At 36.5% G+C, this 15,549-nt stretch overlaps 2 pseudogenes across 2 annotated transcripts in view; one reads left to right on the forward strand and one right to left on the reverse strand.

The window, feature by feature from the left end:
- Positions 1-5,911, reverse strand: part of LOC308269556 (tubulin alpha-1B chain-like) — a 67,025-nt pseudogene extending 61,114 nt beyond the window's left edge. The window contains exon 1 of the transcript in view: positions 5,145-5,911. The product of the transcript in view is annotated as a tubulin alpha-1B chain-like (transcript). The remainder of the gene's footprint in view (positions 1-5,144) is intronic.
- Positions 5,912-6,369: 458 nt separating this feature from the next.
- LOC308269557 (thrombospondin-4-like) overlaps positions 6,370-15,549 on the forward strand; it is a 69,302-nt pseudogene continuing 60,122 nt past the window's right edge. Inside the window, exon 1 of the transcript in view lies at positions 6,370-6,452. The product of the transcript in view is annotated as a thrombospondin-4-like (transcript). The remainder of the gene's footprint in view (positions 6,453-15,549) is intronic.

A 15,549-nucleotide genomic window follows, 5' to 3' on the forward strand; every position in this document is an offset into this window, starting at 1 on the left:
GAAATTGGCAGTGATTTCTTGGATATGATTTCAATGGCACAGGCAACAGAAGAGTATAAAAACTCCCTAAAAAATAAAAAATATTGTATATCCAAAGACAATGTAAACAGAGTTAAAAGTTACTAATAGATAAACTATTTCCAAATGCTATATCTGAAGGTATATTAATATTCCAACTAGAAATCCTAAAAATTTACAACAATAAAGGCAAACAATAAAATTTAGAGATAGGTAAAAGACTAACATAAGTAATGAATCTCCACAGATAACCAATCTTAGTTGTCTGTTGGATGGAAAATCTTGTTTCTCTGGTTCTGGTGTGTGTTACCTATTTCTTCTTTGTAGTTAATCTCTGAGTATTTTCTCTAGCGCTGGTTTTGAAGACATAAATTCCTTCAGTTTCTGTTTGTCATGGAAGCTTCTTATTTCTCCATCTAATTTGAGAGAAAGTTTTGCTGGGTAGGAAATTTTTGGCTAGAAGTTGTTTTCTTTCAGAGATTGGAATATGTTACTCCAAGCCCTTCTGGCTCTCATGACTTGGTTTGGGAAGTCTGGAGTGATTCTAATTGGTTTGCCTCTGAATGTCACTTGGCCCTTTGCTTTTGTTGCCTTTAAGATTCTCTGCTTGGCTTCCACATTGGTCATTTTGACAATTATGTGGCGTGGGGATCCTCTTCTCGGATCCTGTCTAAAGGGAGTTCTATAAGTTTCCTGGATCTGTGTATCAACCTCTTGCTCTATGTTTGGAAAATTTTCTGCTATTACTTCCTTGAAGAGATTGTTGATCCCTTTGGTTTCACTTTCTTTTCCCTCCTCTATTCCAATTATTCTTAGGTTAGCTCTCTTAAAATGGGCCCATATTTCTTCAATATCAGATTTCTGCTGTCGGATATTTTTTCCTTGATTAGAAACTATGCGTTCATTTTTGGAATTATCATCTTCTATGAGCGAGATTCTATTCTCCATGTGGTCTAATCGGTTGTTTGTGCTTTGAATTGAGGCCTTTACTTCATTAATTGCATCCTTTATCTCTTTTTGGCTCTCTCTGAGTTCTTTTCGAAGCACCTCTATTATTTCTACAGTTATTTTCCTGATTTGATCTTCTAGAAATCTCTGATTTTCTGTTTTATTGGGTTCTGATGTTGTGGGGCTGTGGGCATTCATTGCTCCAGTGTTATTCCTCTTTCCCATGATTTCGGAAGTTTGTGCCTTCTCTGGGTTCTTCCCTTGGGTCACTATGACTTCACTTAAGGTGCTCTGGATCTCGAGTCTGTAGTATCTCAGACCCCACTACTCCTTTTCTGGGTTGTATCACAGAATCTCCGACCCAGGGAGTCGATAGAGGCTGCTTTAGACTATGGGGGGTGCCAGGTTGCACCTTCTCCTATGGTGTGATATCTCTGCCACTGCCACTCCCCCACTGGGTCAAGTCCCAGGGAGTATAGTACTGGGATTTCTCCTCTGTGGCCTGCAATTTCACTCACTGTTCTTGAGTTCGCAGATGTAGCTGTACTGGACTCAGTGAATTCACTGCTGCTGTCGCAGGTGGCAATATGGCGCCACTGCCACGCCCTCGGCCGTGAGGCTGGCGTATTTTTTCTTCTCTGGTTTTGAGTTCAACTCTGAGTCCCTGCAGCATGTGCTGAGCTCAGCCACTGGGAGCTTTAGATGTTCCCTGCGCTGAAAAATCCCACCTGGCTGTTTCGCAGCGGTTCACCTCGGCTTGCTGTAGCTGTCCTCCAGTGAATTTGCCACTGCCGCAGGCAGTATGGCGCTGCTGCCGCATCCTCGGGTGTGAGGCCGGTGTATCTCCTCTGTGGCTCTGAGCTCTGTTCTCAGTCCGCTTTCTCTCTGGAACCTGGTGATTTTTTTTTGTTTCTCTGGTGATGGTGTTTTCAGGCTATGAAAGGCGCTGAATTTGTGGTAATGGAGATTGGTTGTTAGCGGGGCTCTTAAGCCCCGCTTTTCTCGGTTGCCATCTTCCTGGAAGTTCCAAGAATTGCCATTTTAATGGTATTTGTTCTGTTTAGGACACATTTCTTTAAAATGTGATAAATATCTTCTTAAATATTTAGGAAACTGAATCTAAATAGTCTTTTGGAAGAGAGGCTTCTTTTTATTTTTATTTTATTGACAGAGGTGATATTTTTCTATACTGATTATTTGTTCAAAAAAAGAATTGTACTATTTTCTGAGCCTGCAGCAAGTCATGCATACATGCAATTCTGAATAAGCTGAAAAATAAATATATACTGTATACATGTTATAGTCAGAGTTTCTGGGCACTATAATCTGTAACTAGAAGAACAAAGAGCATAATTCAGACCAGAGATGTTTCTAGAAAATGAACTGGCTAAAAAAAATCTCACCAGAGAAAATTCTTCATGAAAGAGTTTGATGCAAGAAACACAAGCAAAAATGCTAATTAAATCATCCTAAGATTAAAATGAGTACTAATGATTTGCTTGTTCAAATTGATTAAACTTAATATAGCAAGACATTTTAAGATCCTAGGAAGCTTTATTTTTAAAAATTATTGTGCAGAATAATCTTTATTTTTTTGCATTTCTTTAATGACTTAGAGCAAGTTAGATTAAGCTAGAGAGATTTAGAAAAACAAGTTGATATCCAACTGTGCAGCCCTGCTTTTTCTACACTTATTCTACAGGTTTCTGGGAAATTAACTCAAGCAATTTACTGAAGCTATAAGCACAGTAGGATTTTTCACAAGAGAAACCATAAAGATGTACCTTAAAGAAGAACGAAGTTAATAGGGCTGACAATTTGTTCTAAAAATGTAAGTTAATAGCACCTCCATTTATGCCAAAGATTTTCTCTTTGTGAATAAAAATGTGTTGATTTACCAACTGCCTACACTGGCCAAAAATGTAATTGAACTGAATGAGAGAATTGGGCATAGAGTGTCAACTCAAAACAAATCCATAAAAAAGTCAAAGCATATATTCTGAAAGCCACAAATTTCTAGCATTTCAGTTTAAATAGGTATTATTAACTTCATATTTATCACCATTACTAAAAAGTAATTTATTTTATTTTCTAAAAAATATTAAAATACTTTCAAATGAGAGTATTCATGTTACAGTATTTTAAAGCACATTTTTTTGTGATTTGGAGATTATTTCAGATCATATTCTGTTTTTTTTTAGGTTTTAAAAGAACATGTTCAGTACAAGATTTAGTGAAATACACAGCATATACCAACAAGAATAACAAATCACCTATTAAATACATGTTATAGAAATTCACTCCAAAACTGGAAGTTATTATGAGTATTTTGATCTGAGATGCATTCTCATTGATACATGGATATAAAATATTGAAGAGAAAGATATGAAATATTGAAATGGAACTAAGGTAAAATGGGCTTTATTTTCTTTCTTTCTTTCTTTCTTTCTTTCTTTCTTTCTTTCTTTCTTTTTTTCTTTTTCTTTCATTTCTTTATTTTTTGGTGACACTGGGGTTCCTGGAAACTCTTCTATCTCTGGGATACACTCCCAGACCTATTTTTATACTTTTATTTGGAAACAGGGTTTCTTAAGCCAGCGAGACTGGCTTCGAAACTGCACGATCCTCCTGTCTCCGCCTCCCAAGTGTGAGGATTACAAGTGTGCCACCACGCCCAGCCTTAAAATGGACTTTTAGATTGAGTATTTTTAGATTGATAAAACTTGGCAACTTAATCAAATATGTATATTACATAAATATAAAAATAGAGGCTTTTTATACTCTGGTGACTTCTGCTTTGTATAGACACGTGTGTGTGTGTGTGTGTGTGTGTGTGTGTGTGTGTGAACAAAATACAGCAGATAATGAAATTGAGACATTAATGTATCCCATGTATTGACAAACACAGATACAGCTTTTTGTCCATTATAATTTCAGGCTTTCAAAGTGGTAAATTTTATTAAGCCAAAATTTTGAATGAATACATTTTTTTCTGAAAGGATAATAGCATTTTCTGTTTAGCAATAAGGGGGCCACAGATGCTAAAAAACCTTTCTTAATCAGCAGTTAATTGTGCACTGCTAACCCAGTGATAAATCCACAACCATGCTCACTATTGGGTTGAAGGGTTAAAGACGTTAAAAAGTGGTCAAATTTTAAACTTTCCCCAGTTTGCTCTTGAGTTTGACCACACATTTTCATTCTTATATTCTTTTAGTCTGTATTTCCCAATCTGCTCTAATATTACCAAGATAAATGGAGAAATTTCATTTGCAGTAAGACAGAGAAGACTATTTTGCCAATTCAGTGTAGAAAAGATTTAGATTATCGAATTAGGATAAATATAGTAAAAAAAAAGTTTGCCCTCATGAAGTCCTGAATATGTAGCTGGAGGAATATTATTACTACATAGATTAATTTTCAAATAAGTCAAGTTTAAGTTTATATGCATATTTATATACTATCATTTCTTAAAATATGCTCCTCTTTTTACACATTTTAATAATTCTGAAAAACTAAAGTTGGTCTTTAACTTATACCAAAACAAACCTTGTAATTGTCCAACTCATAAAACTAATGATGCCAACAGTCTTTTGGGACAATCATATTGTTGATATCCAAGATGTATGAATATAAAAAGGATACAGTTTGATATTTAGGGCTGAATTTGTCAACCTTCCCACACAAACGACTGCATAAAGAGATGAGTGTTGGGTTTTGTCAAAATAAAGTGGGAGGCTAGTTTTGGAGATAAAAATTCTCCCTAGGAAAATGTTACTGTGCTGACAGTGCTGTCGGATCCAAAATTTGGTGTCATGGCAGTGTTTGGTTGGTTTCAAATCTTATGATGCTTTTATTGTTTTTTGTTTGTTTGTGGTTGGTGCTGGTGATTGAACCTAGGGCCTCATATATGCTAAACAAGTACGCTACCCCTGAGCCACATCCACAGGTTCTGAGGCAGCAACTTGATGTAGTACTTGATCCCAAAGGCATGACAACTTTTTTTTTCTTTAAAGCCTTTGCTTTGAGACATGATGAAAAAATTCTATAGACACACATGATCATAATTGAGTGAAGATGCTGTAAAAATAAAACACTGTCAGCTAACTTTGAAGTTGAAGCTCTGGAAATATGACACAATACAGGACTATAACAACATTCCTTTCCCTCTTTCTTACCCTCTCCTTCAACAGAATCCACACCAGCCTCCTCAATATCTTTTCTCTAGGATAGCCATGCCCTCACAGGCCTCAGAAAACTTTCTTTCTTCCATTTCATTATCCACATACCACTAAATAAAGGTATCCTAGGTATACATCAGGTCAAATTTGTGATCCAGGTGATCTCAGACCTCAGCAATGGTTGTGGTTTTGCTCAGCATGCACAGAGCTCACTGTACCTTGGCCAGATCTCTACTGGGTACCACATGGAAGGCTGTAGTTAATCCCAACCTTGAAGCCAGTGGAGCACCAATACACAAATTGGATGGTTTGATTGGTCTTGATGGTGGCAATGGCAGCACTGACATCTTGGGGAACCACATCACTACCATACAACAGGCAGCGAGCCATGCATTTACCATGGTGAGGGTCGCATTTCACCATCTGATTGGCTGGCTCAACACAGGCATTGGTGATCTCTACCACAGAAAGCTGTTCATGGTAGGCTTTCTCAGCAGAGATGACAAGGACATATATGACCAGAGGGAAATGGATGTGGGAACAGGGTACCAGGTTGGTCTGGAATTCTGTCAGATCAACATTCAGAGCTCCCTTAAATCTGATTGAAGCAGTGATGGAGAACACAATCTGGCTAATAAGGTGGTTCAGGTTATTGTAGATTGGGAACTCAATGTCAAGGTTTCTGTGACAGATATCATAGATGATCTCATTATCTAGGCACAGTCAGAGTGCTCCAGGGTGGTGTGGGTGGTGAGGATGGAGTTTTAAGGGTCAACTGCAGCTGAGAAGCCTGGTAGGGGGAGCTGAGTAGAACAAAAATGTGAAAATCCAGGAAGCCATGAAGACCTAAGCACTGGCCATTCAGTTTTGAATTGGGTAAAAGATAAGGTCAGTGATCTTGCCAATGTTGTACTGGAAGCATGCATAGATACTGACAGCATCTTCCTTGCCTGTGATGAGCTACTCAGGATTAAAGAGCTGGCAGTAGGTGCCACTGAGGACTTTATCAATGACTGTATATTTCAACTCTATAAACACTATCCTGGGCTTGCCAGCACCCATCTCACTGATGGAGGTATTGAAGGAGTTGTCTCCTCCACCAATCGTCTCGTCACTTGGCATCTGGTCATCAGGTTGGAGGCCATGTTCCAGGCATAGAACTCCAAGCATGTTGCCGATCTGGAGACCATCCTGACTAACATGGATGAAGATGAACTCATGAATGGTGGATACAGGTCAGGATGAGGAGGTGACAGAAACAGACACCAAGACCAGGTTACCATTCCTGACAAGCAAGAAGTTGAGGTAAGTAAGGCACTCAGCATGACGATTTTAATGGTAAATATTTGTATTTTATACTGCACTAAAACTCCATTTTTAAGTAGAAAAAATAAACAGTGAAGCAATTAACTTTGATATAAGTCGACCAGGTAAGAAGGTTCTACTTTTTTGTAGTTCGAAGAACAGGGAAATTCAAGTACATTTGCTAAGTTAAAGGGTGCAGAATTTGTCCAACAGAATGATTTACAGAGAGAAAATAAAGAGTAAGCTCTTGCTCCAACCAGCTGGTTATGCTCAGCCAAATCTACTCACATGCCTAGGGAAATTAGCACTCTGTGTCTTTCCACCCTAGAATTGCTTGCCTGTTACTCTTTATCAAATTTCTCCTGGCTTCTTATTTTCAGTATGAATTTCCAGCAGGTCCTAAAGCATATCAGAGTAACCTGTAGTGATTTTCTCTTTATAACACTTTCAAAGTGATCTTACACAAAACTGTGTGCTTGGGTTGGCTTTTCCATTTTATTCTGGCTAATTAAGCTCAGATACTTTATACCTCTCATCCCCTCGGATTTAACCATCAAGATGGGTGCTGTATGTCATGATTGTATGCAGTGGTGTATTCTTGTAAAAAAGTTAATATTCTGGGAGTGGCCATTTTCCTACAGGAATTCTAGGAATTGATTAAATATTTTAAGCACTGCTTCATATGAAAGTAAAACTTAGATTAAAGCAAAGAATCCACAATTTCCATATTTTCAAAAATGAGTACATGAACTACCAACTTAGGACAAGTGCCTATCTTTTAGGACACACTCCTCTTCTTTTTTTTCCCATAACACACACACACACACACACACATACACACACACACACACACACTAAATTAAATACAATTTCACCCAGAAAAGAGAAAATAATCTAAAAATTGTGTATTACATAGCTATTTATATATCTAACTATTCATTCAAGTGTATATATATATATATATTTGCATATATATACCAAATATATATATTTATATATATGTTTGCTAGAAAATAATTTCTATCTGGGTCACATCAGAAGGGAACTTGAGGCCTAGTGTAGCTGGACATCTGTAATTCCTGTATTTGGGAATCTGAGTCAGGAAGATTGCGGGTTCTAAGCCAGCCCTGGCAACTTAGTGAGACCCTGTTTAAAATTGAAAGGTAAAAAGAGCTAGGGGTGTATCTCAGAGGTAGAATACCCCTGAGTTCAATCCCCAGTAACACACACACACAGGAAAAATTTAAAAGATGAGAAATAGAGAAAGAAAAGAAATATAAAGAAAAAATGCTGAACTAACTCTAATCACCACAAAAGAAAACAAGGATCAATAAAAGCCACAAATGTAAGACAGGAGATATACTGGCATGCACAATTGAACTACTGCAATGTAGCCCACTATGTTGGCCACAAGCCAGAGAGAACACTCTCCCATCCTGTTGTCCCCTCTTACTCATTTGCTCCTATGCGTGGCTCTCATGTGTCCCAGAGGGAAGCCTTCTTTTAAATTATACCCAACTGGCTGTTTAGACACAAAACTCCCGGTCAGTGCCTGTTTAAAAGAGAGAGTATTTAGAAAACAGAATTACATCAGCATGGAGGGAACCCTTCCAAACCATGCAGAACCATCAACCTGGTCTCGCATGGGTAGGGGCCTTGTGAGGGGGGGCAAGGACTTGAAGGAGAAGATCTAAATGAAGAAAAACATTTTTAAAGAAATATTTTCTGCTTAGAGTGGCAGTGCATGCTTGTAATCCCAGTATTTGGGAAGCTGAGTCAGGAGAATCACAGATTTGCTGCTAGGGCTACTTAGTGAGGCCTCAGCTACTTAGTGAGGCCATCCACAACTTAGTGAGACGCTGTTACAAATTAAGAAATAAAAATAGGGCTGAGGGTTTAGATTGGAGGTATAATGTCCCTGGATTCAATTCCCAGTACCAAAAAAAGAAAAAATATATCATTTTCTAAACTTAAAATAGAAAATCACTATTTAAATTTAAATTAGGGTTTAGAAGATAAGAGATATCTCAAATATGGAACAATGAGAAAAATATACAATGCATCAAGATTTCAAAAAGCATGAAGAACTATGTTACATACTGTTGATGACAAGGAGAATTAATATGGCCATTTGGGAAAAGTATGGAATTTCCTCAATTCTACTAACATAGAATTACTCTATGATCCAATAATCAATATTGATATGTCAAAAATATCTGCTCTAAAATGCTCATTGAAACATTATTTTAAGAGTTGAGATATGGTAGCAGCTTAAGTATCATCAGCAGATGAATGGATATATATGTATATCCATTGAAATATTATGTACCTTTTTTTGTGATACTGGGGTTCCTGAAAACCCTTCTACCTCCGGCTTACACTCCCAGACCTAATACACACACACACACACACACACACACACACACACACACACACACATATATATATATATATATATATATATATATATTCTTTTTATTTGGAAACAGGGTCTCTTAAGCCAGCGCGGCTGGCTTTGAACCTGCGAGATCCTCCTGTATCCACCTCCCAAGCACAGGAATTACAAGTGTGCACCACCATGCCCGGCTTATTATGTAGCTTTTAAGAAGAAATTCTCTTATTTGCAACAACATAGGTAACCTGAAGGACATTATGCTAGATGAAATAGCCAGGCACAGAAAACAAATACTGTATGATCCTCACTAATATTTAAAACGTGAGAAGTCAGTTTCATAGAAAGAGAATAGAAAGAGAAAGGTAGTATCCAGCTTTGGAAAAGAGAGATAAGAAAAGAAGAAATAGTGATCAAAGGAAATATTTATCAAATGTTGATGAAAGGAAGGATAATTTTAAGTGATGTATTGCATTGCAAGGCAACAACATTTAATAATAATGTGTTGTGTATTTCAAAATCGATAAGAAATGGATTTTAAAGCATTCTCACCAAAAAGAAAGATAAATTGGTGAAGTGATGTGTTAAGTAGCCTTAGTGTTGCTACAATGTATACATAGATCAAAATATCACATTTTACTCCATGATTATATCTAATAACTATTTATCAATAAAAACAAATTTATTTAAAAAAACAAGATGAGAAATTGACTAACAGAAACATACAGGCAATGTTCTATAATTAAAATATAACTGTAAAATGGTAGGTCTAGTGACTAAAGATATCAATGGTTTATCAGTTCTAATACAATGAAGTCAGGGGTCTAATAAGACCTAATAATCATCAGACTGGGACTCAAAAACGAATCAAGGAGTATGCCTGGTTGAGAAGGCTTTAAATAATTTTAAGGGTTTCAAAACTTGTCTCAAGAATGAGCTGTAAGTCATGATGGAGTACTACAGCTGAGTCCACCCCAGGATTCAGAGCCAAGCTGAGTGCAGAGATTGTGGAACCAGCACCCTCTCCCTGCTGGGAGTTTCCTTCTGTAATTACTGCTGCATGGCAGGATGGGTGAGGAAAGGTGGACAGTCCTTATCTCTGGAGCACTGTGGAAGAGTAAAGCATGACTTCAATGGCCTCATTTTACTATGAAGATTCTGTAGTGTGGGGTGAGGAGGGAACCCAGAGAAGATGGGCTGAGTAAACCCAAAGCTGCAAGCACAGGTGACCTCAACAGGTGCCCAGAGTATCAACTGACTGACTTGATGTTAGCAGGTGTGTGGTGTCCTCTGGAGAGAAATAAATTGCTCCTTTTGGGTAAAATTGTCAACAGCAGATAGACATCCGCTGTTGCTGGTGTACACCTGGAGACCCCAAATCAAGCATACTTTGGATAGTAAAATATCTTCACTTGTACTCACATAAAAAAGAAAAGCCACACTATGTTTATATATGCACATAACCTTTACTGCATATCTCACTGTACAGTTCAGCTTGTTTTTTCAACTGTTGTAGATATTTTCTTTTTTCTTTGTCTTTTGCTTCTCTTTCTCTCTTTCTCTCTCTCTGGGGATTGAACTCAGAGTTATTCTGCCTCTGAGCTATACCTACAGCCTTTTTTATTTTTAAATTTAAGACAGGTCTCACTAAGTTGCTGAGACTAGTCTCAAACCTGTGATTCTCCTGTCAGAGCCTCACAACTACTGGAATTATAGGCATGCATTACCATGCCCAACTGATGTTGATTTTTTAAATAAATTTATTTTATATATTAAATTTCTATTATTATTATAAAATTCAGGAGGTCCAATAGCCAAGGAGTAATAGTTATCAAGGAGTAAGCATAATAAATCAGGGAAGAAAATATATTAGAAAAATATTAATATTAGGAAATTTTCAGGAATTAAAGAAAAGTCTTCAGAATATAAATTTCCATTGAGTGTGAAGCTTAAGTGTGAAAAAAGAGAATGATTCACATTTATAAGTGAAAAACATTATTTTAAAATTAGGAGAAAGTTTTTGTTTTTTTTTTTTTTTTGGTGGTCCTGGAGTTCCTGAAAGCCCTTCTACCTCCGGGCTACACTCCCAGACCTATTTTTACATTTTTATTTGGAAACAGGGTCTCCTAAGCCAGTGTGCATGGCTGGCTTCGAACCTGCGTGATCCTTCTGTCTCTGCCTCCCAAGCGCGGGGATTACAAGCGTGCGCCACCACGCCCCACCTAGGAGAAAGATTTTGAAGTGAAAATTCAATACGCAGCCAAATAATTATCAAACATGAGAGAAAATACTAATAATTTCAGTTCTACAAAGCTTCAGACAGTTTAGCATTTTCAGACCATATCTGAAGTAGTTTTGTACAAGTTTCTATTTTAATGAAATGAATACAAGAGAAAGAAATATTTGCGATACATTGATATGTGGAGGTACAGGATAGTAGAACAATCAGAGTTAACACTTCTGAATAAAATATTGGAAGTAATGAACAAAATGACCATTGAATAGAGGGTATACATATAGAGTGTCTAAGATGGGTAGCAGGAATATAAGTGTTTCTAAAAAATATAGAATTGTAGAGAAAATTAATCAAAGATTCAATGTGAGAAAACTTCATAAATGAATGAAAATCTGAATTTGCAGATTGAAATAAACTAGAGAACCACAGGAAAAACTAATGTAGAAACTTACAGTCTCAAGGCATCTTAGTGATATTATTAAATTACAAATTCAAGAAAAACTGCATAGGAAAAAGGAGGTGGCACTTATAAAGTATGTAGGAGGGGTGAGCCCTACAGAGTGGGTAACAGAGCTACTCTCTACAACTTTGGAAGCCAAAAGACAGTGAAGCGTCTCTTGATTTAGAAAGTCACTAACTTTATTGCAGCCCTCACTGTTGGGCTCAACTACCCTATTTCCAATAAGGACTATTTAGAACATTCTTTTTAACTTTGCATTTCTTCTGCTTCCCAAGATCCTTCATTTTGCTTTCTCCCCCATATGCCTTATTTTCCAGTAGATGATAGTATTTACCTATTTTCATGAGCTTTCACTTTTCGTCTGTCTCATCCTTCTAGAACACAAGCTTCTAAGTGAAAATGTTTAGTACCTAGCATGAGTCAGTGTGCAAGGACTGTTTATTAAAAGAAAACATATACTGTTGGAAGAATATAGGTAATTGCAGCTTTTTAAAAAGCATCTTGATATATCAAATTATAATTTAAAATTTTTCACTCTCTTTTTATGTTTATAAGATTCTATCCCAGAAAATGTGATACATCTATGAAAGACTTGTGCATTCTTTGTAATTTCTGAATACTAACAAAATTTAAATGTTCATAGAAGGAAAACTCTTAAATTATTGTATATATAATCTCTTTAAAACTATAGATTTGAGCCAGGCGTGGTGGCGCACGCTTGTAATCCCCGCGCTTGGGAAGCAGAGACAGGAGGATAGTGCAGGTTCGAAGCCAGCTGCACTGGCTTAAGAGACCCTGTTTCCAAAAATAAAATAGGTCTGGCAGTGTAGCCCAGAGATAGAATGGCTTCCAGGAACCCCAGTACCACCAAAAAAAATAAAAAAATAAAAAAATAAAATAAAACTATAGATTTGGGGGTTACTGGAAATTTAACTCAGGTGCATCCTACCTTTGACTACACCCCTATGCCTTTTTAATTTTTTTAAATTTTATATTGGTGCACTGTATTCATACATCATAGTGGGATACAAAGAAAACTTTTGTAGACATACATGCACACATCGCCAGTCAACCCCCACCCAATCCCCACCCCATTCCCTCCCCATCCCTCCTTCCCATGCTTGGCTTAGTGGTTGACATCTAGTATTATAGCAATTTATCCAAAATTAAAAATGATAATCTCACATAACAGTTTCATTTGTCTGATACCAAGCTTTTGATAACATAAAGATAACATTTCAATATTTCTTTTTGCTTTCTTTCTTACCAGAGAATATTTTTTTCTTTTTTTTTTAGGTGAAACTATCATATATTTATATATTTATTTTTCAGAAAGAAATCTATCCTAATATGGAATATGGACTCTAGATACCCAAAATGATCTCGAGAAAGAACAAAGTTAGGAGATGTATATTTTCTGATTTCAAACCTTATAAAGCTACAATAATTGAAACAGTCTAGTACTGTTTTAAAGGCAGATATAAAAACTATTGGAGCTAAATAAAAGCCTAGAGCTAAATTCTTCCATATATTGTCAAGTTATATTTGACAAGGTTTCCACGAACATTTGGTGGAGGAAATAATAATCTTTTAACTAAATATTGTTGAAAAATTAAAATTACATGAAAAAGAATAAAATTGGACCCTTACCTAATCCCATATACAAATATTAACTCAAAATATATAAAAGACCTAAATATAAATCTTAAGACTATAAACTTTTAGAAGAAAATCTGGGTCATAATCCTCACAACATTGAAATTGGGAGTGATTTCTTGGATATGATTTCAGTGGCACAGGAAACAGAAGGGTAAAGAAACTCCCTAAAAAATAAAAGAAAAAATATTGTATATCCAAAAACAATGTGAACAGAGTTAAAAGTTACTGATAGAATGGGATAAAATATTTCCAAATGCTATATCTGAAGGTATATTAATATTCCGACTAGAAATCCTAAAAATTAACAACAATAAAAGCAAACAATACAATTTAGATAGGTAAAAGACTAACATAAATAATGAATCTCCACAGATAACTAATCTTAGTTGTCTTTTGGATGGAAAATCTTGTTTCTCTCCCTCCCGGTCCCTCCCTCCCTTGCTTGGCTTAGTGATTGACTTTGATATGTTTAAGTACTTTATGTGTTTTAGAGATTTTTCTCTTCCCCCCTCCTTTCTCCTCCTTTAGGTTGTCTTGTTTGCTCCTCTATAGGATTTCCTGTTTCAAGAGTTCCTCCTATGACACATTTCTCCCTAACTCACATATTAGGGAAATCATCTGATTTCTGATTTTTTTGTGACTGACAAATCTCACTTAGCATAATGTCCTACAGTTCCATCCATTTTCCTAAAAATGATGTAATTGAGTTTTTTTTTGATGGCTGAGTAAAGTTCCATTGTGTACATATCCCACAGTTTTGTAATCCATTCATCTGTTGATGGACATCTTGGCTGGTTCTATAGTTTGGCTATGGTGAATTGGGCAGCTATGAACATAGATACACATGCATTAGTTTGGTAGTTTGCTTTCTTTTCTTTTGGGTAGATACCCAGAAGTGGTATTGCTGGATAAAATGGTAGATTTGTTCCCATTCTTCTGAGGATTCTCCATACTGTTTTCCAAAGTAGTTGCACTAATTTGCAATCCCACCAACAATGTCTTAGAGTTCCCACTTCTCCACATCCTCGCCAGCATCTGTTGTTGTTTGTGTTTTGAATGATTGCCATTCTAGTTGGAGTTAGGTGAAATCTCAGGGTAGTTTTGATTTGCATCTCTCAGATTGCCAGTGATGTCGAGCATTTTTTTCATGCATTTATTGGCCATTTGAATTTCTTCTTTTGTGAAGTGTCTATTTAGTGCATTTGCCCATTTTGTTATTGGATGCTTTGTTTTCTTAGTGTTGAGTTTCTTGAGTTCTCTGTATATTCTAGATATTAGTCCTCTATCGGTGGTGTAAGGTGGCAAAAATCTTCTCCCATTCTGTTGGCTCTCGATTGAGGTTCTTAATAGTTTCCTTTGCTGAACAGAAGCTCATCAGTTTCATGCAATCCCATGTATTGATTCTCCTTTTAATTTGTTGTGCCTTTGGGGTCTTGTTTTGGAAATGTTTGTCTGAGCCTATGTGTTGTAGTGTTGGACCTATGCCCTCTTCAAGGAGCTTCAAGGTCTCTGGTTTAATTTCCAAGTCTTGGATCCATCATGAGTTGACTTTTGTACAGGGTGAAAAAGTGGGATTAATATCCAATTTTCTGCATATGGTTAACCAGTTTTGCCAACACCATTTGTTGAAGAGGCTATCTTTTTTCCAGTGTATGTTTTTGGCCCCTTTGTCAAAAATCAATTGGCTGAAAGTGTGTGGACATGTTTCTGGGTCTTCTATTCTACTCCATTGGTCTATGTATCTGTTTTTTTGCCAGTACCATGCTGTTTTTATTACAATGGCTTTGTAGTATAGTTTAAAGTCAGGTATTGTGATTCCTCCTGCATGGTTTTTGTAGCTGAGAACTACCTTGGCTATTCTGGGCTTTTTGTTATTCCAGATAAATTTAAGGACTGATTTTTCTATGTCTGTGAGGAATGATCTTGGTAGTTTAATGGGCATTGCATTAAATCTGTAGATCACTTTTGGGAGGATGGCCATTTTAATGATATTTATTCTGCCAATCCATGAACATGGAAGGTCTTTCCATCTTCTAAGATCTTCTTTGATTTCTTTTTTCAGTGTTTTATAATTTTCTTTGTAGATATCTTTTACCTCCTTGGTCAAGTTTATTCCTAGGTAATTTATTTTCTTGTGGGAGATCCTGAGTGGGAGTGTTTTCTGAATTTCTTTTTCAGTGGATTTATGGTTGGTGTACAGGAAAGCTTCTGATTTTTTTTTCTTTTTCTTTTTTTGGTGGTACTGGGGTTCCTGGAAGCCCTTCTACATCCGGGGTACACTCCCAGACCTATTTTTACATTTTTTTTATTTGGAAACAGGGTCTCATAAGCCAGCTCGCGCGGCTGGATT

The sequence above is a fragment of the Muscardinus avellanarius genome (assembly GCF_963383645.1).
Source record: "Muscardinus avellanarius genome assembly, chromosome: 11".
Taxonomy (NCBI): Eukaryota; Metazoa; Chordata; class Mammalia; order Rodentia; family Gliridae; genus Muscardinus; species Muscardinus avellanarius.